At 39.4% G+C, this 21536-nt stretch overlaps 1 long non-coding RNA gene across 1 annotated transcript; it reads left to right on the plus strand.

Moving 5' to 3' along the window:
- Positions 1 to 1479: 1479 nt before the first annotated feature.
- LOC108587947 (uncharacterized) lies at positions 1480 to 21522 on the plus strand. Its single transcript, XR_001906726.4, has 2 exons — positions 1480 to 1638; positions 21104 to 21522. It is a non-coding gene; the product is annotated as an uncharacterized LOC108587947 (long non-coding RNA).
- The last annotated feature ends 14 nt before the right edge of the window (positions 21523 to 21536 follow it).

Raw genomic sequence — 21536 nt, forward strand, 5'->3', positions numbered from 1 at the left:
GTTCATTTTCCTTATTCCTCTCTAATGTTGATGACTTTTTTCCTTAAGGCACTCTCTGGGACATCCAATATAATATTGAAAAAGCAATAATGATGTTTATTTCTTTAATTTCAGTATTCTAAAGACATCGTCTTCAGAGTTTCATAGTTTCATATGAGAAGTCCGCTGTAATTTTTGTCTTTATTCCTTAGGATATGGAATTTCTTTATTCTCTGGCTGCTTTCATGATTTTCTCTTTATTTTTTAATTTTCAGCAGTTTATGATGTAGTTAGGTGTGTGTGGGTCTGTGTGTGTCTGTGTGTTTATGCTGCTTGTAGTTCTCTGAAGTTCATAGCTTTATGGTTCATTAAATTTGGGCAATTTCAGCCATTATCTCTTCAAATATTCCTTTTCCTTATTTGCTATCTTCCATTCAGTATCCAGTTACACGTATGTTACTTATCTAATATTATCCCTCAGATTTTGGATACTCTGCTCGGTTTTTATTTGTTTGTATTTTTTAAATTTAACTATTTTTCTACTTGTGTTTCAGTTCAAATCATCTCTTTGGTCTCTTTTTAAATTCCCTTATTCTTTCCACTCATGTATCAAACTTTTAATAAACCAATCATAGAGATTTTTTACCTTTCATATTGTGTTTTTTTAATTCTAGCATTTTTATTTCACTCCTTTCTTTAGCTTTCCTTTTTCTATTGACATTTTCTATTATTTGTGTACAATGTTAATCTTTTCCATGAGTTATTTTAACATATGTATTATTGTTATTTTGAAGTCCCCATCTGACAGTTCCAACATCTAGGCTACCCCAAATTGTTTTGACCGCTGTATCTTTTGATAATTAATTTTCTTTTGATTATTTTTTTCTCACAATTCTTGACTGAATGCCAGATATTTTGTGTAGAACAGCAGAGGCTGAGGCCTATGTGCTAATTTTGTGACAAAAATTATTTTCAAAAAATTTGTGTTGAAAATTAGCATATATCTTTTTCTTTTAGGTAAAGAGTTTGGGGTTTAGTTAATGATTGAACAGTATTTGGGTTTTGTTGTTGAAATAGTTACTTTGAAAGCCCTATGGCCCTGAAATTCCTCCAGCAGCAGATATTGCAACCTGTGGTCAACGTTGGGTGTGAAGTGTTGAAAGCTTTTCTCAATTTTTCTACTTCAATTTAAGTTTTCTGTAGGTCTTGTTTGCCTCTACTACATAGAATATTTCTCTTTGTGCTCTGTCCTTCCCCCAAGAAGTAGAATGCTACTACTAGTTCATAGGTATAAAATGTTTGGAAGGAGCAGAGATTTTGGATTCTCCTGGTTCAGCCTCAATTTTAGTCAGGTACTGCGTACTTTACATAATGGTTAGGGCTTTCTCAGTATTACTGCCCCTCCCTTCTATGGCAGCCATACTTTGCTAGGTACCTATGGGGAGATCTTGGGCAAGACAGCACTTCCTGCTCCTCCCAGTAGCTGCCAGGCTTTGCTTTGTAGCTGTGCAACATACTCAAACTCAGCAGGTTTTTCCCGTTCCCAGTGGAAAGAGTTCTTTCACTCTTCCCTCAACGCGTGTCCCTTTGCTTCTCACTGATTATTCCACGAGGACTGTGATTAAGGATATTTCCTACATCTCCCTTAGGAACATACAGGTTTGGATTCTATTTTTGTCTCAGCATCAGTTCACCTTTTCCTGGGACCCTGGGCAGGAAGGTGGCCTAACCCATTACCCAGAATCAGAAGGCTTTTTTCCCTCTGCTCTTACACGAGAAGAAGGAATCTTTGCTTAGGTCTTGTGGGAAAGAGGTTTTTCTGCTTTCGCTTAAGCAGTTAAAGGTTTGTATTTTGCATGAGAGAAGGGGACTGGGAATGAGGAGGGGTCTTATACCTGTGCACCACCAAGGAGTCTCTCAGGTCTCCTGCTCTGTCCACAATCTTTTGCACAAGCACCTGATGAAGGACCATAAAAAATAATTTTTTAGTGCATGTGGACTCCTTTTGTATCTGAGGTTCTCAGGAATTCTCAATGTTATGTCAGTCCCTCAGAATTAACAAAATGTGGATGTTTATTCTTACCTACTATTATGTAGGTCACTTCTTCTTTCTGTGTTCTGCAAAGATGAAAAGATCTGTGTGTCCTGTCTTTGCTGAGAGGGTCTTGTCAGATTTTGGAATTTAGGTCATCAAGTTGCCTTGCAAACTCTGCTCTCCACTGGGCTCTTGAAACGTGATTATTTTGTATATGATCTGGGGGTAGTTTGTGCATTGTTATTGGCTTGAAATTGATTTTTTTAATGGCTTTCTAAATTCTAAGGTAAATTCTAAGAAGAACTCCTAAAGTCTTTTTTTTATAAACATCTCAAATTAAACATCATCTTTATGATAATTCTATAAAGACAATGTTTATTAGGATTTACTAGAGATTTCACATTTTATGTTTGCATCATATTGTCTTTTTGATTATGGTAAGAATATTTAACATGAGGTCTGACCTCCTAACAAATTTTTAAAGGGACAATATGTTACTGTTAACCATAGACACAATGTTTTACAGAAGATCTGTAGAACTTAATCATCTTGCGTAACTGAAACTTTATACCCATTAAATAGCAAATCCCTGTTTCTCTGTTCCCTCAGCTCCTGGCAACCACTATAATACTTTAATTCTACATGTTTAAATATATTATATGCTTTATATAAATGGTATCAGCAATATTTGTCTTCTGTTACTAGATTATTTCACATAGCATAATGTCCTCAGGGTTTATCTGTCTTGTCACATATGGCAGGATTTCCTTCTTTTTTAAGGCTGGGAAATATTCTGCTGTACGAATATACCATATTTTCTTTATCCATTTATTTGTCAACTGACATTTAAATTGTTTCTACATCTTGGCTATTGTTAATAATGTTGCAATAAACATGAGAATGTCAATATCTCTTCAAGATTCTGTTTTCAATTCTTTTGAAATTGAAGTAGTAAGATTACTGTTCATATGGTAATTCTATTTTTAATTTTTTGAGAAGATACCACACAGTTTTTCCAAAGCAGCTGCACTATTTTATATCCCCATTGACAGTATACAAGGATTCCAATTTCTCTACATCCTTACCAGCATTTGCTATCTCTCTTTTTTTTTTGAATTTTTTTTATAATAGCCATCTTAAAAGAGGTGTGATGACAAATCATTTTATTTTGATTTGCATTTCCCTGATGATTAGTGATGTTGGACATCTTTTCATGTAACTGTTGGTCATTTACATGGTTTCTTTGAAGAAGGGTTTAGTCAAATCATTTACCCATTTTTAATTGGGTTATTTGGTTTTTTGTTATCAAATTGAAGGAGTTCCTTATATACTTTGGGCATTAACCTCTAATCAAATGTATGGTTTGCAAATATTTTCTGCCATTCAGTAGATTTTCTCTTCACTCTGTTTTAGTTTCCTTTACTGTGCAGAAGCTTTTAAATTTGATTTAGTCCAATTTGTTTATTGTTGCTTCTCTTCCCTGTGTTTTTGGTGTCATATTAAAGAAATCATTGCCAAATCTAATGCCATGAAGATTTTTCCCTATTTTTTTCCAAAGAGTTTTATAGTTTCAGGTTCTATGTTTAAGTTTTTAATTCATTTTGAGTTGATTTGTGTGTGTGATACAAAGTAAGGTCAAAATTTATTATTTTGTGGGTAGATATACACTTTTCCTAACACCATTTGTTGAAGAGACTATCTTCCCCCCTCCCCTATTTCATTGTGTATCCTTGACAGCCTTGTAAAAGATTAATTTCCCATATATGCATGGGTTTATTTTGAGGCTTTTTTTGCCATTCCATTGTTCTACATATCTGTTTTTGTTCAAGCAACATACTGCTTTAATACTGCAGCTTTGTAATATATTTTGAAATCAGGAAGTATGATATCTCCAGCTACATTTTTTTTTTTCAGGAACTTTTTTTCTATCTGAGTTTCTTTGTCATTTTCTCTAAACTTTGGGGTGTCTTTTTTGTGGTTTTGTAAAAAGCACCATTGGGATTTTGATTACGTTTTCATTGAATCTATAGATCATTTTGAATAGTAGATCCACTTTAACATTAACTTTTCAAATCCATGAATTCATGAACATGGGATATGTTTCCATTTATTTGTGTCTTCTTAAATTTATTTCATCAATATTTTAAAATTTTCAGGGTATAAGACTTTCACCTCCTACGTTCATTGTTAAGTATTTTAGTCTTTGTTATAATATTAATACTATAAATGAGATTATTTTCTTTCCTTTTTAAGACAAATTTATTATTGCTGTATAGAAATACAACAGATTTTTTTATATTGAGTTTGTATCTTGCAACTTTACTGAATTTATTTATTAGTTCAACAATTTGTGTGTGTGTGTGGAGTCTTTAGGGTTGTCTACATGTAAGAGCCTGTCATCTACAAACAGAGATAATTTCTTCTTTTCTAATTTGGATGATTTTCACTTATATGTTTTTATTATTATGTTTTTGTCTATTGCTCTGGCTTGGACTTTCAGTTGAGTAAAAGTGGTAAGAGTGGACAGTCTTGCCTTGTTCTGAATTTTATACAGAAAGCTTTCAGATTTTTACCATTGACTATAATGTCAATTATAAGCTTTTCATATATAGCCTGTCTAAGTTGAAGTAATTTCCTTCTATTTCTAGTTCGTTGAGAGAAATTTTTAAAATCATAAAAGGGTGTTCAATTTTACCAAGTACTTTTTCTGCATCTATTGAGATGATCATGTGATTTTTGTCTTTTGTTCCATTAATGCAGTGTATCCCATTGATTGATTGGTGTATGTTGAACCTAAGGATAAATCCTACCTTGCCACTGCATATGAATATTCAGTGCTGTTGATTTCAGTTTACTAGCATTTTGTTCAGTATTTTTCATGTCTATGTTCTTCAGGAATATTGCTTATGGTTTTCTTGTAGCATCCTTATCTGGTTTTGGTATCAGGGGAATGATGACCTCAAAAAACCAGTTTAGAAGTGTCTGTTCTCTTTAATTCTTTGAAAGTAATTAAAGAGTACTGGTATTAATTCTTCTTTAAATGTTTGGTAGAATTCACCAGTGAAGCTATGTGGTCCCACACTTTTTAAAAGTTTTTGATTACTGATTTATTCTCTCAAGTGGTTATAGGTCCATTCATAGTTTCTATTTCTTCATAATTCAGTTATTGTAAGTTGTACATTTCTAACAATTAATTCATTTCTTTTACTTTATTTGTACCACCTTACCTTGCACCTCAAAATGTTTTCCTGTGATAAGGTTTCTTCTTTCAAAATTGCTTAAGAAATTTTTGTAGCAATTGTCTGGTGATAAACTCTCTCCATTTTTATATCTTGTAAATATATATCTCATCCTCATTATTGAAGTGAATCTTTGTGATTATAAAATTCCTTGTCGATAGTTATTTTAGACAGCAAAGGCAAGTCACCTTAATAGTTTAACAATTCTCCTGAGTGGTCAATTGATTTTCTGCATGGATTTTACCTGTACTTGGTGCTTGAATCTGCTGTAAGAGCCTCCAAGTAAGGACATCAGTTAGAGTCAGGTGATAAGTCCAATCAGCACAATGGTACCTAGAGTCATGATTAAAATCTGCTTTCACCTGATGAGTATTCTATTGAAAAATGGGAATAGAATGAACAAATATTTGAGAGCTGTCGATATTTCTTGTGCAGTCACCCCCATTCTCATAAAATATAAAGCAGGCAACAACTGTCTCAGCTGACAGACTTCCTGAAATTGTGTTGTGGACTCCAAAATAGCCTTAAAATAAGTTCTACTTTGACAGTAAATCTACGAAATGAATGCTCAATAAGCCCTGGGCTTTTTCCAACGAACATCCATGATCATTGTCTCCTGAAAACTCCTGCTTCACGTCACTTTCATGATTCCTCACTTTTCTGGTTTCCAAACTTTTCTCACTGGTCACTTCTTCTCAGACATATTAGATAGATCCCATTATCTACACTCTAGAGTTGGAATGTTCCACAGATCAGATCGAGGCTGAGTCTTCTTCTCCATGTTTATTATCTTCCTTAGTGGTATCATCCAAGTCCGTAATTTTAAGTATCTTCTAAATGAAAATGGCTCTAAAATTTATATTTCAGTCCTTACATCTCCCACTGAGTTCCATGTTTCTATTAATGTCAACATCAACATCATAATATTGGATGCATCTGAAATTCAATATGGTCAAGAAGAAACAATGAATTCCTCCATTCCCTTGGCCCCAGGCTTCATCTTCTCTGTTACTCTGTATCTTTTTTTTTTTTTTTTTTTTTTTTGAGATGGAGTTTTCGCTCTTGTTACCCAGGCTGGATAACAATGGCGCAATCTCGGCTCACCGCAACCTCCGCCTCCTGGGTTCAGGCAATTCTCCTGCCTCAGCCTCCTGAGTAGCTGGGATTACAGGCAGGTGCCACCATGCCCAGCTAATTTTTTGTATTTTAAGTAGAGACGGGGTTTCACCATGTTGACCAGGATGGTCTCGATCTCTTGACCTTGTGATCCACCTGCTTCGGCCTCCCAAAGTGCTGGGATTACAGGCTTGAGCCACTGCGCCCGGCCTACTCTGTATCTTAGTTAACACCATCTTCAGGTACCCAATTGCTCAGGCCAAAGAAGAAAGGCCTTAGCCTCTTCTTTCCTCATGTCCGCATCCAATCTATTAGCAAATCTGTCACTCTACCTTTCAAATATATTCTGGTTCTGTCAACTCATTGCCTCTCTATTAAATTGCCACACTTAATTTACTCAAGTTCATCATTTTAAGTTTTAATTGAGTTTGTTTTAGGTGGGATTCTGTAAAAGACCCATTTGTCCCATTTGCTACTGTATTCTTGTTATTTAGAAAGTGCTTCGTACATACTAGATAATGAATTAAGTGTGAGGTTTCATACTGAAAGATCACTTTTCATAGTTTTACAAATTCTCACTTAATTCACCAATAAGTTCTTTGTCAGAACATGTGTCCTGAAGTTTTATACCACTGAAGACATGAACAAAAGCAATTCAGGATAATAGCGGCTCATTATTTTGTTGCTCAAAGATACTCTATTTGGGCATCTTCATGCATAGGGTTCTGATCCAAGACTCAGAGGAAATCTTACAAGCCTCATGCCAAGAAATTAGTACTCCATAAGCCTAAGAATAATTATTCTTTTGAAGACGTTCTTCAGAACGTATGCCCTTTATTAATCCATATGTTTAGATTATATTATTTATTTAATTATATATTTAATGTGTTCTAAACACATGGATTAATAAAGGGCATACAGTTAATAGAATATCCTACTTTCTTAAGTCATTCCAACAATTCTCAAACCTTCTCCTTGCTGTATAGCCATTTTATTATTATTTGTTAATAATCCCATAAAACACCATTATATGGGAATAACCTCATATAACACCATTAAGAAAACATCACATTCCTGTTGAGGTGATAAAAATCTGAGTACCAGAAATGGGTAAAATGGAAGATGTAGAAAAGACTCTGGTTTTAATGTCAGAGAGGCCTAGGCTCCAGGTTTGCTTCTGCTTCTTTGTGGGGCATGAATTTGAGGAGGTAGCCTACCCTCTGCCAATCTCATTTTTCCTACCTAAGAAAGGCTGTCAATATTTCCTCCCTTGCAAGGTGCTTGAAAAGTATAGGCATAATCTACCTGGCCGGGCATACAGAGGAAAAGTGCAGGCCCCATGCCTGGAGCTAGTTAGGTTTTTTTTCTTTTTAACAGAGTTTTGCTCTTGTTCCCCAGACTGGAGTGCAATGGCACAACCTTAGCTCACTGCAACCTCCACCTCCCAGGTTCAAGCAATTCTCCTGCCTCAGGTCCAGAGGAGCTGGGATTACAGATACGTGCCACCACGCCCCGCTAATTTTTTTGTGTTTTTAGTAGAGACAGGGTTTCACCATATTGGCCATGCTGGTCTTGAATTCCTGACCTCAGGTGATCCATCCACCTCAGCCTCCCAAAGTGCTAGGATTACAGGAGTGAGCCACTGCACCCAGCTAATGGTAAGCTCTTGAAAACTCTTCTGGGTCATCCCTCCAAGGGCTCTCTTTTGACCACTGTTGATCAGCTGTTACTGACTACTGTAACTAATAATTCCAGTGGCAGGGCCTACCTCTTCCCAAGATGCAGACAACTTGGGGAAAGTAAGTAGTGGGGAGTCCTGTGACAGTTGCCATAAGTCTCATTCATTAAATTAAATGTGGCTACCCAATCTGGCTACAGTCAAATGGGAGATGATCGATAAACATTTCAGAATGAATTAACAAATGAAGATGGAGGTTGTTCTTCATCAGTTACTCCCTAGATAAGTAGAGCCACATGTTTCATTGTTTTGTTGTACTTTGCAGGTCAGAAACCTTTGGACTTAGCAGATGGTACAAAAATGAGTGCTGCCGTGTCGAGGGACTCAGAAACAAGGAGAGTCAGGGGTTGGGGAATTATGAGTCAAGGGAGAGCAGACATTTGATTCTGAAGAGAAAATCCTTTACTGGGTCAAGGTCGCTTTTGCATAATTCTATTATTACCAAGAAGAAGAGAAATAATCATATTAGGTGTGTGCTATACTGCTTAACGTGGCTTGTCTTACCTTCGTTTTTGAAGTCATACAGGTTTAAGGGCTTTTTGTGAGTGAGTTGTTCAGAGGCACCCGATCAATAACGCATGTGCTGTCAGGGTAAAGCAGGGAAGGTTTTGATGTTGACAATGACATACATTCTTGTGCAGAAAGGAGTAATCCATTTGGTCACAGTAGTAAAAAAGTCGTACGTGTGTTGCTTTGGAGAATAGAGGTAGTGCCATCAGGCAACCAGGCCACAGAACATCAGCCTGCTGATGGGTCAGCCCATGAGCAAGAAGAGCCCTTCATCATGCCTCCCTGCCCTCTGTATGGAAAAATGGGCATTTGCACAAGCAATTGCATAGTGTTACCGATATCACTGGCTCCACCTCATCTTCTGATTATAGTCCCCGGGCATCTCATTAGTTAACATCAAGTTTCTGCCCAGCATTGCCTCTTCCCAAAGCCCAGCACAGTTCACAGCAATACCCGTGTCCATCCAGGCTCTGCTGGTTCCAGGTGGGGCTTGTCCAAAGCCTCCCCTACTTTGGACCGGAGGTGGCCAGGGAAACATTAGAGCTTCCATCTTTTCAGCCCGTAGCTCTTGTTCTCTTTCTTCAGATGAGGTATTTCCTTGGCAGTGGCCAGGTGAAAACAGATCAGAGACAGTCTAAAGAAGAGACCATCAAATAAGGAAGCTGTCAATCTTTTTAAAGATGTAAACACTCTCCATCGTTGAACAGTGTTGGCTTTGTAACAAAATGTCCTCCTTTCTAACTCCTCTATTCTATCTCAGCCTCTATGAATGATGCCAGGTTTGGCATAAGATGCTAACATGCTTGTTATAAAAAGGAAAAAAGCTATCTCGCCTCAAGTAGCTCCCAGCTCATAGTGGACAAGCAGTCTGCAAAAACAAGCACAATGAAAAGTGCCAGCTGTAGAAACGGGGGCTTCATTCTTCCAAATTCCACCTTCCATCTATTCACTGGGCATCCTTACCTACTTAGCCCTTCGGTACCCTCAGTTTTGTCATGTCACAACTCTATAATGAGGACAAAATTGATCATACATGTGATCCTTAGCATGATTTGGGCATTTGGTAATTTCTTAACAAATGTTAATACTTTAAATAATAATTACTACGGAGAAATCTCTGTACTGGGTTCTGCAGATGCACAAAGAAGAGAGGATCCAATTCTAATTGAGAGGATGGTAAAGAAAGGCTTCATGTAAGTGAATTCTGAAGGATGATAATGATTTTTATTGTGACAATTGTATTTTAAAGCAGTTACTGTGTCCTGGTCTCTGTGTTAACTACTTACAGGCAGTGTCTTCTATTTTCACAAAACAACCACAAAAATTAAGTAAATTGCCCTTACTCCCATTTTAGGGATGAATATAAGTAAGTATAGTTTGATTAAAAACAAATAATTTATGAATGCATAGAGAAAATAATGAAATACTATTCAGCTTTCAAAAGAAGAAAATCCTGTCATTTGCAACCACAACAATGAAACTAGAGGTGATTATTCTAAGTGAAATAAGTCAAGCAAAGAAAGATAAATACTGTATGATCTCACTTAAATGTGAAATCTAAAAAATTCATAGAAGCAAAGAGTAGGACCGTGGTTATTAGGTGGCAGGAGGTGGGGGAAGTCAGGGCATGTTGCTCAAAGAGTCTAAACTTTAAATTCTAAAATAAACAAGTTCAAGGAATCGAACATGTACACCATGCTGTACATGGGTGGTGAAGGATGTGTTAATTTGAGTGTAATAATTATTACACAATGGATATATATATATACACAATAATCACATTGTATGCCTTGGATATATGCATTCTTTGTCAGTTAAATATACTTCAAGGGGCCAGTAGAGCCTGTCTCGTCATGGCTCTTGATAAGAGCAGCCAGGTATTTGCCGGCCACTCGCATTTATGCAGATAATCCACAAGTCCTCCCAAATCACAGGGCATTTGCAATGAAGCTACTGAACTATTATAACACTGCATTCTCTTGCTTGAATGGTAAGAATTATAGGCTTCAACTAGTTTAGGCAAGAGTTTGGTGAGCAAAGGGAAAAGACCTTATTAAAAGCTACACTGGGGGGCCGTGGCCAGTTGTCCAGGCGCTTAAGGAGGCGAGGCCATGAGCTCAAGGCCAAACTGAGCAACACAACAAGCTCTCATTGATTAACAAAAAAAAAAAAAGCTAAACTGTTTAGAGCATCCAGATAACTCAAGAGATTTCTCTAGGGATCATTCCGGTAGGTATTCATACAGAAAGAACATGAAAGGGCACACCCAAAGCAGTGTTAGGAGGGTGAGAATAGTCACAGAACTGTGTGAAAGCATAGTGTGTATGCAGTGCTTATCAAGTTCTTCAGTATGAATAAGGCTTAGAGTGTTGGGGGAAGGTAGAAACAGTTAAGGCCAAAGAATTAGGCCTAGGCCAGTTACAGAGGACTTTGTATTTTAAATTAGTGAGCTCTGGCTTTGTTTTGTATGCTTTCAAAGTATTTTCTAGTTGCTTAATGAGTCTTGTATTCACATTAGCACTTACAGCAGCTAGAGTAAAAATATGTAGCATAGGCAACCAACTGCAGCTTTCCATGCCTATGGCAGACATTACTAATTGATCATAGCACTCTACTCCCTGAGCCTGGAGGCAATTTAAAAAATCCTTCATTGGAGCCCTCTAGACAGCTATTAACAATTGATCAGAGTTTTCATGACTTAAAACCTATTTTCATCCTCAGCTTATGAGGAAGCCAAGTGTGTATGTGATAGATATCGAGGTAGAGTCTTTCTGGCTGAGGCCCTGGGATGGTCAAGGAGGTGGAGATGGTGGTGCCCTAGGGCTGACTTCACATTTCTTCCAAAATCCAATGATGCTGGTAGATTGAAATTGACCACAGTGGGAGTATCTGTATCATACAAACTAGTCAAATCTACAAATAAGGATTTTGTGGGAGGTTTTTGTTTTTATTTTTTTGGAAGCTGGTTGTTAAACATTTTCCAGCACAATACTAAGCTAGGGGATGGGGGCAGAAAAAGGGTGTCTACACTTCAAAGCCCTTAATTGCCCTATCTACCCACCCTTCACTGTATCACTTGAGCGAACCTCTCCTTTAGGGTGCCAACCGTAGTAGAAAATGACTAGCCACAAAAGCTTTTGATGAGATTTGAACTCTAGAAAGGCAACCCTGGCACAATGCATTGGACCGACTGAAAGGGTGTAAAATCACAGATACTATCAGAGGCAAGAAAATCAGAAGGTAGTCTAATTGTCCTTGTCCAAACAAAGGATAATGAGTCCTGAACTAAGGCAGGAACAGAAAGAATAAAGAAGAGAGGACAAATATAATAGATGTTAGTGAAACAAAGATGATAGGACTTATCGGTTGATTGGGTGTCAAGGTGAAAAAAAAAACATTCAAATTTCAAGTGAGTTTGCTATTCACCATGACAGAGTACACAGAAGCAGCAGATTTTGATGGAAAAGTCATCACTTAGGTTTAAAGCAAGTTGAGATGCCTGCACAGTAGATACAGTAGGCTGAGGCTCAGAGGCACAGGATTAACCAAAATGCATTTTCGAAGTCAGAAGATGGTGGGAAATTGACACCAGATGATTAGAGGGAAACACTGGGGACAATATGAAGTGAAGGGAAGTCTAAAGAAGAAACATGGAAACATGATGTTTAGAGGACACACGAAGAAATGAGTCAGCAAAGGACAGAAGGATTGGCCAGTGGAAGAGAAGAAGAACTGGAAGATAAGCAGAGGGAGACAGAGGATTGGATAGCTACAGATGCAAAATGTCAGGTTGGGATCAAGGATGATGCAGTCCAATGAAGAGTGAGTGAATTTCGCTGTGAGAAGATCGTGAGGGCCTTTTGCCAGAGCAGTTTCTGTGGAGTGCAGGGAGAGAAGGAGCCAAACTGCAGTTTGTTCGAATGGGAGGTCAACAGATGGAAAAGAAGACAAGAAGCAAGAATTTGTAGGCTGGGATGGTAAGAAAAGGAAGGGAGGTGTAGGATCAGGGGAGGACCTTAAGATGGCCAACAGGCTTGATCGTAATTGCATAATGTGAAGAAGGAGCCAGTCCACATGGACTTGCCCATTTGGAAAGGAGAAAGGGGAGATGCTAGGGGCATTGTCAGTTAAGGGTACATCTGGAGGCAATGGCCTTAAACAAGAGAAATAACAGATCTTCCTACAAGACCTGAAAGAGGGCGAGACAATAAATGCAAATATGAATAGCTTTTAAATTGCTGGAGATTGAGGGTGCTTACACCTGATAACCTCAGCTGTCTCTTGAAGTCTGAAAAAGTTAAGTAGAGGGGTAGAAGTTTGAAATAAGTACTGTAGGGAATAGAACAGGGCATAACACTCTATTTTAACCTACATTACATTTTAATGGTATAATGCCCATACATGATTTTATTGTACTATTGTGTTTCGCCTATTTTGTACTGTCATAGTCATAATAGCATGGCTCACACAGCATTACTAGTGCTCATTTGCTTACCTGCTTTCCATCCAGCAATAACCCTAGATAGGGAAGGAATAGTGCATCTAGCCCAGCAAAGCACCTGAAATATAATGAATGCTTAACAAATGTTTGTTGAATGGATGAATAATTGAATAAGGAGTAGATGTCTGAATTAGTCCAGTCTTTCCGACTAAACTGTTAACTCCAGGGTGCGGATGGTGTCTTAAACTTGGTTGGATTGATCAGCATATTTGGTACAAAGAAACTACACAATAAGGAGACATTAAAATGAATAGAAGTTCATGTGCAGTGGCTCGCACCTGTAATCTCTGCATTTTGGGAGGCTGAGGTGGGAGGAGGATCATTTGAGCTCAGGAGTTTGAGGTCAGCATGAGCAACATGGCAAGACCCTTACCTCTACGGTTTTTTAAAAATTAGCCAGAAGTGTTGGTGCACAGCTGTGGTCCCAGCTGCTTAGGAGGCTGAAGTGGGAGGATCGCTTGAGCCAGGAAGTTTGAGGTAGCAGTGAGCTGTGATTACATCACTGCACTCCACTCTGGGCAACAGAGCGAGACCCTGTCTCTAAATAAATAAATAAATAAATAAATAAATAAATAAATAAATAAAATTGAGTTACATAAAGACCAAAGTATAGATGTGAGAAATCAAGAAGTGCCTTCCAAGGGAGGAGCTTGAGATGAGATGAAATGAGGGAGGAATGAAATTCAAAACTAGCTAAACCTTTAGAAGAAAATACAGTCTTCTTTCCAACAATTTTCTGTCATTACTATTTAAGTTCTAGGTAAAGGATCCTTTGAATGTCCCAGTGCCTGGTATTTTCCATTTCTAAGTAGAATGGTTCAATCATTACCAGAATCTCTCACCCAACCTGTTCTCTGGCTTCTCGGACCTTAATCCCCCTGGTCTAGAGACTGAGGTCCAAATGAAGTAGGCAATTAAGGTTGACTATTTCCCCGCTTTGTATTTTTTCTAGTTCTAAAACCTGGCTCCCAACTACCACCCTCTGTAACAATGAGAGAGAGAGAAGCCCTTCAGGCAGGCAATGAGAAGCAGCTTCTCTCTGCTTTGCTCTGAAACGTCCCATAGCAAATGACAGTGGCAGGGAAATGTCTTAATAGAGCGTGTTGTTTAGCATAATTGATGTTCAGATGCAGGGTTGGTAGAAACAAGCCCAGTTAATTGGTCTCTCAACCTACATTAGCTGTTGCATTGCAGCCAATTAGGCAGGGGCCAGAGGGCCCCCTGCTCAGTCATTAGAGCCCTGCATGCTGAGGCGGGGAAGGGCAGCAGTTAGGGAGCAGAGCTGGCATGAACGGCTTTGATGAGGCATGTGTGCAGCTGCACCATGGCCGGAGCCATCTGTCCATTTAGGAGTGTGAGACCCTCAACGGCCAATCTTAAAGGTGACAAAAGGAAGGTGACGTTCAGGAGAGGGAAATCTGGGCGCTGCCCAAGGGCTGAAGTGCTAGAGGAAACTTTGAAGATCATAGATTTGAAGAATGTTGCCCTACAGCAATATTTCTGATGAACGAAGAGCCTGTCTGTATTCTCTGAGCCTTGATGTTACAAGGAATGCTCTGGATATAGAAAGGAAGGACCAGGCTGGGCACAGTGGCTCATACCTGTAATCCCAGAACTTTGGGAAGTTGAGGCAGGAGGATCACCTGAGGTGAGGAGTTCGAGACCAGCCTGACCAACATGAAGAAAACCTGTCTCTACTAAAAATGCAAAATTAACTAGGTATGGTGGTGCATGCCTGAAATCCCAGCTACTGGGGAGGCTGAGGCAGGAAAACAGTTTGAACCCGGGAGGCGGAGGTTGTGATGAGCTGAGATCGTGCCATTGCACTTCAGCCTGGGCAATAAGAGCAAAACTCTGTCTCAAAAAAAAAAAAAAAAAAAAAAGGAAGGACCTATTTCAGGGAGCCACCCTACAGCCTTGCTTCTCAGAGCCAGGTCTGCGGATCAGTGGCACCACCATAATCTAGCAATGTCCCGGGTAGGCAGGCCCCAGGCTCACTCCCGACCTGCTGAATAGGAAGTACAGTTTAACAAGATCTCCAGGTGCTTCACATGCCCATTAAAGTCTGAGAAGCAGTGCCCTAGGCCAAGGGTCAGCAAACACTTTTCATTAGCACACAGCCGTCCATTCCTTTACCCATTTCTCATGGCTGCTTCCACACTTTCAAAGCAGAACAGAGAAGTTGCAACAGAGACCTAATGGCCCACAAGCCTAAAATATTTACTCTATGGCCCTGTTTTACAGAGAGAGTTCACCAGTCCCTACTCTAGGCCGCACTGACTGGGTGGCAGAAATCTCTATAATAAACCCATGTGACAGACATTTCTGTTCCTCCTCAGAAGGCACGCTAACCCAAGATATTTAATTTATTGTTTAAATAGAGTCATAGGGGCCCTGCGTGGTGGCTCATGCCTGTAATCCTAGCACTTTGGGAGGTTGAGTGGGTGGATCATTTAAGGTCGGGAGTTTGAGATGAGCCTGACTAACACAGTGAAACCCTATCTCTACCAAAAATACAAAAATTAGCCATAAATCACTTGAACCCAAGGGGCGGAGGTTGCAGTAAGCTGAGATTGTGCCACTGCACTCCAGTTTGTGCCACTGCAACAGAGAGAGACTATCTCAAAAAATAAAACCAAAAATGAATAAATAAATATGGTCATAGCTGTGTTGTGTCGAACCCCTATTAACCTCGGTAAGGAAGGCACCAGGTTTGAGAGGCTGAAGAAGAGACTCAGAGCAAGCAAATGAGACATGGAGCTTTATTAGGGGTTTATATACAGGGGAACGAGTCCAGGGGTGGCAGGATCTACATTCTACAGTCCAGGGACAGCAGGCTGAGCAGGAAAACCACAATCACCTGCAAACATCATGCAGTTTCTACGGTATTTTCACTTCACACCCTCGAGCCAAAGGCCTCTACCTGGCAATCTTCATTTAACACAAAACTGGGAACCTCAATTCCCTGTATGACTCTGTTCCCCAGGGCAGGCTTAGAGCTCAGATGCTTATCATAAATAAGGAACAAATCTCTGGGTTGGCCACGCCCAGATTTTCTAGCTTGGCACACATATTCAGGTGCATCTGCCCTACAGGGTTATTTTAAGGGTTTGCTTAAATCATCACTAGCAAGTACATTTACCTTATGGGGTCCTATGAACATGTAGAGGGATATATGTTAGGTAATACTAATTACGATTTCTAGAGCCTCAGAAGTTCAGGAAAAGTTGGCAAAAACTTTGAACTTCCTGCTACCATGACTGAGTCAAATGGTTTTCAGAATTCTTTTCTCCCTCTTTCACATAGAATAAAGAAAAAATGATAAACTAAAACTAGTAATAAAACAGTCACCATTTTTCTATATTGTATTCTTGAGACCATGTTTATTGTGACTACCAGGATCTGCACCTTTCCCAAATTTATCGAAAGGTGGCTTTGAGTTTATTGCTAGAGTTTGGTGATAATTTTACACCCAGTGAAGTACCCAAAGAGACCATTTTCTTCCATCTTGTTTTTCAGCAGTGTAAAATGTTACAGAGACAAGGACTCTTTCAATGTTTGAGGCAGGTGTGGTAGCACACACCTGTAGTCCCAGCTACTCTGGAGGCTGAGGCATGAGAATCCCTTGAACCCATATTCTAGTCTGTAGTGTGCAAGGATTGTGCCTGTGAATAGTCACTGCACTCCAGCCTGGGCAACATGCAAGACCCCATCTTTAAAAAAAAAATAGGCTTGGCTACTCTGCTTTATATATAGCAAAAGAATTGTTGGAAATATGTCTTCCTTAGTGTGTCTGCCCATAAAGAGAGCTAGACTCCACAATAACCAATGGTGAGGAAGAGGCCTCCTAACCAACATTTCTGAAATGGCTGAAATATTTTGATAGGAAATTCTGGCTCTTCGAGCTTCTAGAAGACATGCATCTACAAAAATATTAAAGAGATACCTTACTGTTTTCAAAACCCTTGGAGTTTTTCCAAGTTCTTGCTACCCAAGTCTGTCTCTGTCCCTCAGTCTCACACGCGTGCCCACATGCACACGCACACACACACAGCCAACAAAAGCCAGGCTGCAGCCCCAGACTCCAGACGCATGCATCAATCATGACTGCAGCACCCCCGGCAGTCATGTGACTGCTTAAAGACCTCAACAGCCTTCTGGCACTTAAAGGGAAAAAAAAAAATCTAATTAATCACAGGTGAAACAGCTTGGACTGTCTCCAAAAGCCCCTGAATTTACTGCCAAGCTTTGATGCTAATTTTCTTTCTAAGTAACCCCCTAAAGAAATTTACGATTAGGTAATTAAAGTAATGAATAAAGAGATACTTAGGTGGAGGGAAATTAGGAGAGGGAAAAAGTCTGTATTTCCATCCTGCAATAAACACCTCTGGGTATGCATCATTTGTGAACCCCAACTTAAAGGTTCCCAAGTGGCTTTCTCCTGAAGAATATTTTACAAATCAATATTTGAAAGACCAAAATGAGGCACATAAATGAAGTCAGGAACAGGTCATTCACTAGGGCCTGTTAGGGAGGGAAAGCTGTCTTCTGCCAGATACTTAACTCTTGACTTAAAAAAAAAAAATTAATGTCATAGCTTGTATCCTCTGGGAAGGTTGGTAGTGGTTTCTCTCTGTGAGCTGATTGGATAACATAACATCACTGGGTTTGATTTAGAGATCTCATCTTCCTCCTATTTCCCATGTCCCTGCTGGGATGGACTCTAGATTGCTGGTTTTAATTGGTTGAAAGGCAATTACTCCAGCCCTTTGTCCTTAAAATTGGAAATGTCCAAGGGAGGGCTTTGGATTTTATTATTCCAACCCTGATCCTTCCCTCGATCTCTGACACTTACTATTGGAACACTCCAGGAATGGGGGAATTTTACTTAATTGGTTCCTTTAGATTACAGAATTGAACAGAAATGCTCATGTTTAAATAATTCATCAGACAAGTTTCTGCTAAACTCCTAAACACATAGAGTTTCAACTCCTGCTGAAAAATCTTGGTAGCAACTATTTTTCTGACTTAATAAATATGGCATAATAAGCATAATGCTTTTTTAATAATTCAGAATCTTGAATTTTTGATTGAAAAGCTCTTTGCTCTGATTTATGTATACCCTTCAGGATCATTTACAAGCTTCTTCAAGGAGAGATCAAAGCAGGTCCCCATGTTGTCTCTTTCCCATGTCTAGCAGTGCATGAGTGCCTATTATTTATTACTGCTCGATTGTATTCCAGTTTATGCAAAGAGGGTATGAGAGTTTTTAACTAAATAAACACTGACTGAAAGTGTAATTGCCTGAAAATTTAGGGTTTTTTTACACTAAGTTACCATATGAACTTACATAGTTTTGTTCCCCTCCGGAAAAGAGAAGCATGAAATAGTAGATTTAGAATTTTGACTTGGAAGTGAGGTTGGCGATTTTATAATTTGAAGCTTCATTTCTGAGCTGAGGACACAGAGGCTCCGAGAGGTAAGATGATTTGGCAAAGACACACAGCCACCTAAGGGGTTGTGAAGATCATACACTCTGAAGCTGGATGAATCTGCATATTGTAAAGCTCTTCTGCTACTTACCAGCTATGGACCTGGAGAAACTACATGCCTTCTGAGTTTCTTTTTCTGACCCGTACAATGAAAACAATAATATTCTGAAGATTAAATGAGCTAATATAAGAAAGATGCTTAGCATCATGACTACGATGTGATAAACACGAAAAAATACTTTAGCTCTTATTGGTTTTATTTATTCATTATTTATAGGGATCTTGTATTAAATGATAATTTTATATTTATTTAACAAATTTATTTTCATTATTCACAACCCCTTATGTCATTTATGGCGATGTAGGTGAATTATTTTCATCATTTGCAGTCCAAAGAAGGTGGGGTCTTAGTCAAAAGTGGTCCTTTGGTTGCTCACAGCCAGATGGGTGTAGAAATTCCCGTTTGCAGGAGCTGGACCAGAGCTCCAGTGCTCTGCATAAGAAAAAGCTACCCATTTTCAGGCAGGCATGCTGGCTCACACCTGTAATCCCAACATTTTGAGATGCTGAGGGGAGCAGATTACTTGAGGCCAGAAGTTTATGACCAGCCTGGCCAACATGTTGAAACCCAGTCTCTACTAAAAATGCAAAAATTAGCCGGGCGTGGTGGTGCTCACCTGTAGTCCCAGCTACTCAGCACACTGAGGCAGGAGAACCGCTTGAACCTGTGAGCCGAAGGTTGCAGTGAGCTGAGAGAGCACCACTGCACTCCAGCCTGGGCGACAAAATGAGTGAGACTCTGTCTCCGAAAGAAAAGAAAAGAAAAGCTACACATTTTAGAGGTTTCAAATTCAGTGCTCAGGTCTCAAATTCCTAATGTAGATAGAATTCCTAATGTTACCAATGTAGAACAATATGAGATTTGAAACTTATTCTTAATTGAGGATTAAAAAATCTTGTCCCCACATTTCAGAACTTGGTGGAAGGTAGAGGCAGGGGTCATTTGAGGATGTGGGTACCTCCCCACTCCTCCCGAATCAGCCAGAGTTGATGGCCACCATCCATGCTGCCCAATCTCTCTGCTCTACTTCCCAATCCTAAGAGCCTTAGGTCCTGGCTCTCCTCTGAGTCTTTATCTGAAAGGCTAGAGAAGTTGGAGAATCCTGCCCAGTAGGAATTAAAAATGACAAAACAGCCGATTAGATCTGAGGTGACAAGAATGAGAAATAAAAGCCATTACAGCCCATTTGCAATGTACCCTCAGTGAGTCAAGTTTCAAGGTGTTCCTCTAAAGATTATTAATGGCGTGACAATGTTTTCTGGGCTGGAATCTGATACGTGAAATAACACCGGTGTACACACGCTGCATTCTCGATGGTAAGAGGGGCCTGCCCTCATTTATTTAGTTTCACATTTTTAAAGAGATGCCCTAATTCAGCTGTCAGGGTGAGGGTCAGTGTGAGCACCCAGCACTTGAAGAAACAGATTTCCATGGTAAATAGTTTTCCTGTATAGCAGGGGTCGGCCACCATGGCCCAGGGGCAAACCTGGCCAGTTGCCTAATTTTTGTACAGCCAATGTGCATAGAGTGTTTTTGCACTTTAAAATGGTTGGTAGAAAAATCAAAACAAAACTATGTCATGACCCATGGAAATGTGAAATGTATGCCAGTCTTTATAAAGTTTTATTGGAATACAGTCTCCCTCATGTGTTTCTGCATTGTCTATGGATGCTTTTGGACCACAACAGCAGAGTCCAGTGGTTGTGACAGAGATGATGGGCCTGGAAAGCTTAAATTATTTACTATGTGGATCCTTACAGAAAAAGTTTGCCAACCTGCCTTGTGTAGGGTAGCTTGGCCATGTTATTAACATTGCTTTTGCAAAAAGAAAAGTTGGCACAACACAGAAAAAAACTAGAAGGGTTTCCTGTAGCAGACTATAGCCTCTATTTAGAATCACAGCATGGCAATCAATTTATCCACACTGTCCAGGGACAAGCCACTTAATCCCAAAAGCAGCAAGTTCCAGATTTTGTGAGAAGTCACTGGAGTTAAGGTCCTCCAGGTCCCAGGTGGCCATTCAGTCCTAAGGAAAGCCAACAGCTCGGAATGGCATTGTAAACATCTTATTCTTTCAGAAGTCACCTCAGGCTAGTAATTAAATATCCTGTGTAGTCCGTTACCTTACAAATTACTTGCATTAATAGGGATAGGTGAGAGCTTCAGAGAAGGCATCAATCCTAATTATTTTCATCTCCACCTCTGCCTCATCATGCATCCCAATTTAATTTTTATTCCTAGACTTTTTTTTGCAAGAATTAATAAAAATGGGATTTTATTTCTTTCTACATAATTCCCCCCGCCACACAAAAAAATAGCTGTGGCCCTCAACTAGTACTACCAATTGTATCCAAGATACTTGTTATCCTAGAGTGATGTATTGCTTACAAATTCACTTTCTGATAAATTTATTATTCTACTTTTATAAACAGGAGCAATGTGGTAATCCTGAGATGAAGAAAAATGTTGCTGTTGTTTGGACAACCCCAGGGAGGATTGACAGGGAAGAACCACACTCACCCTGGATGCCTTAAATGCCAGTCTCCATGAAACCAGTCATGAAAACTCTCCCTCCCCGACATGCTCAGAGGGCATTAGGAGCCAGTGTCTGGCAGCTTCTTATCCAGCAGGACAGATGCAGCCACGTGTTCACAAACAACACAGAGGAGAAGGTAGTTCAGGTCCAAGAGGAGGGACTCATGACAAACAAATGGAGAGGCCTTCTAGGAAAAGGGCACAGTGGGTGGCAACTTAACAAAAGAAGGAGAGTTGGAATTGAGTGGCAGAGAGGGGCAGATTGCACCAGTTGGGGGGAAATTAATAAAGATTTTGAAATGAGAAAACTCTTAAACACTGAGCCATTTA

This window comes from Callithrix jacchus, chromosome 13 (assembly GCF_049354715.1).
Source record: "Callithrix jacchus isolate 240 chromosome 13, calJac240_pri, whole genome shotgun sequence".
In the NCBI taxonomy this organism is placed as follows: Eukaryota; Metazoa; Chordata; class Mammalia; order Primates; family Cebidae; genus Callithrix; species Callithrix jacchus.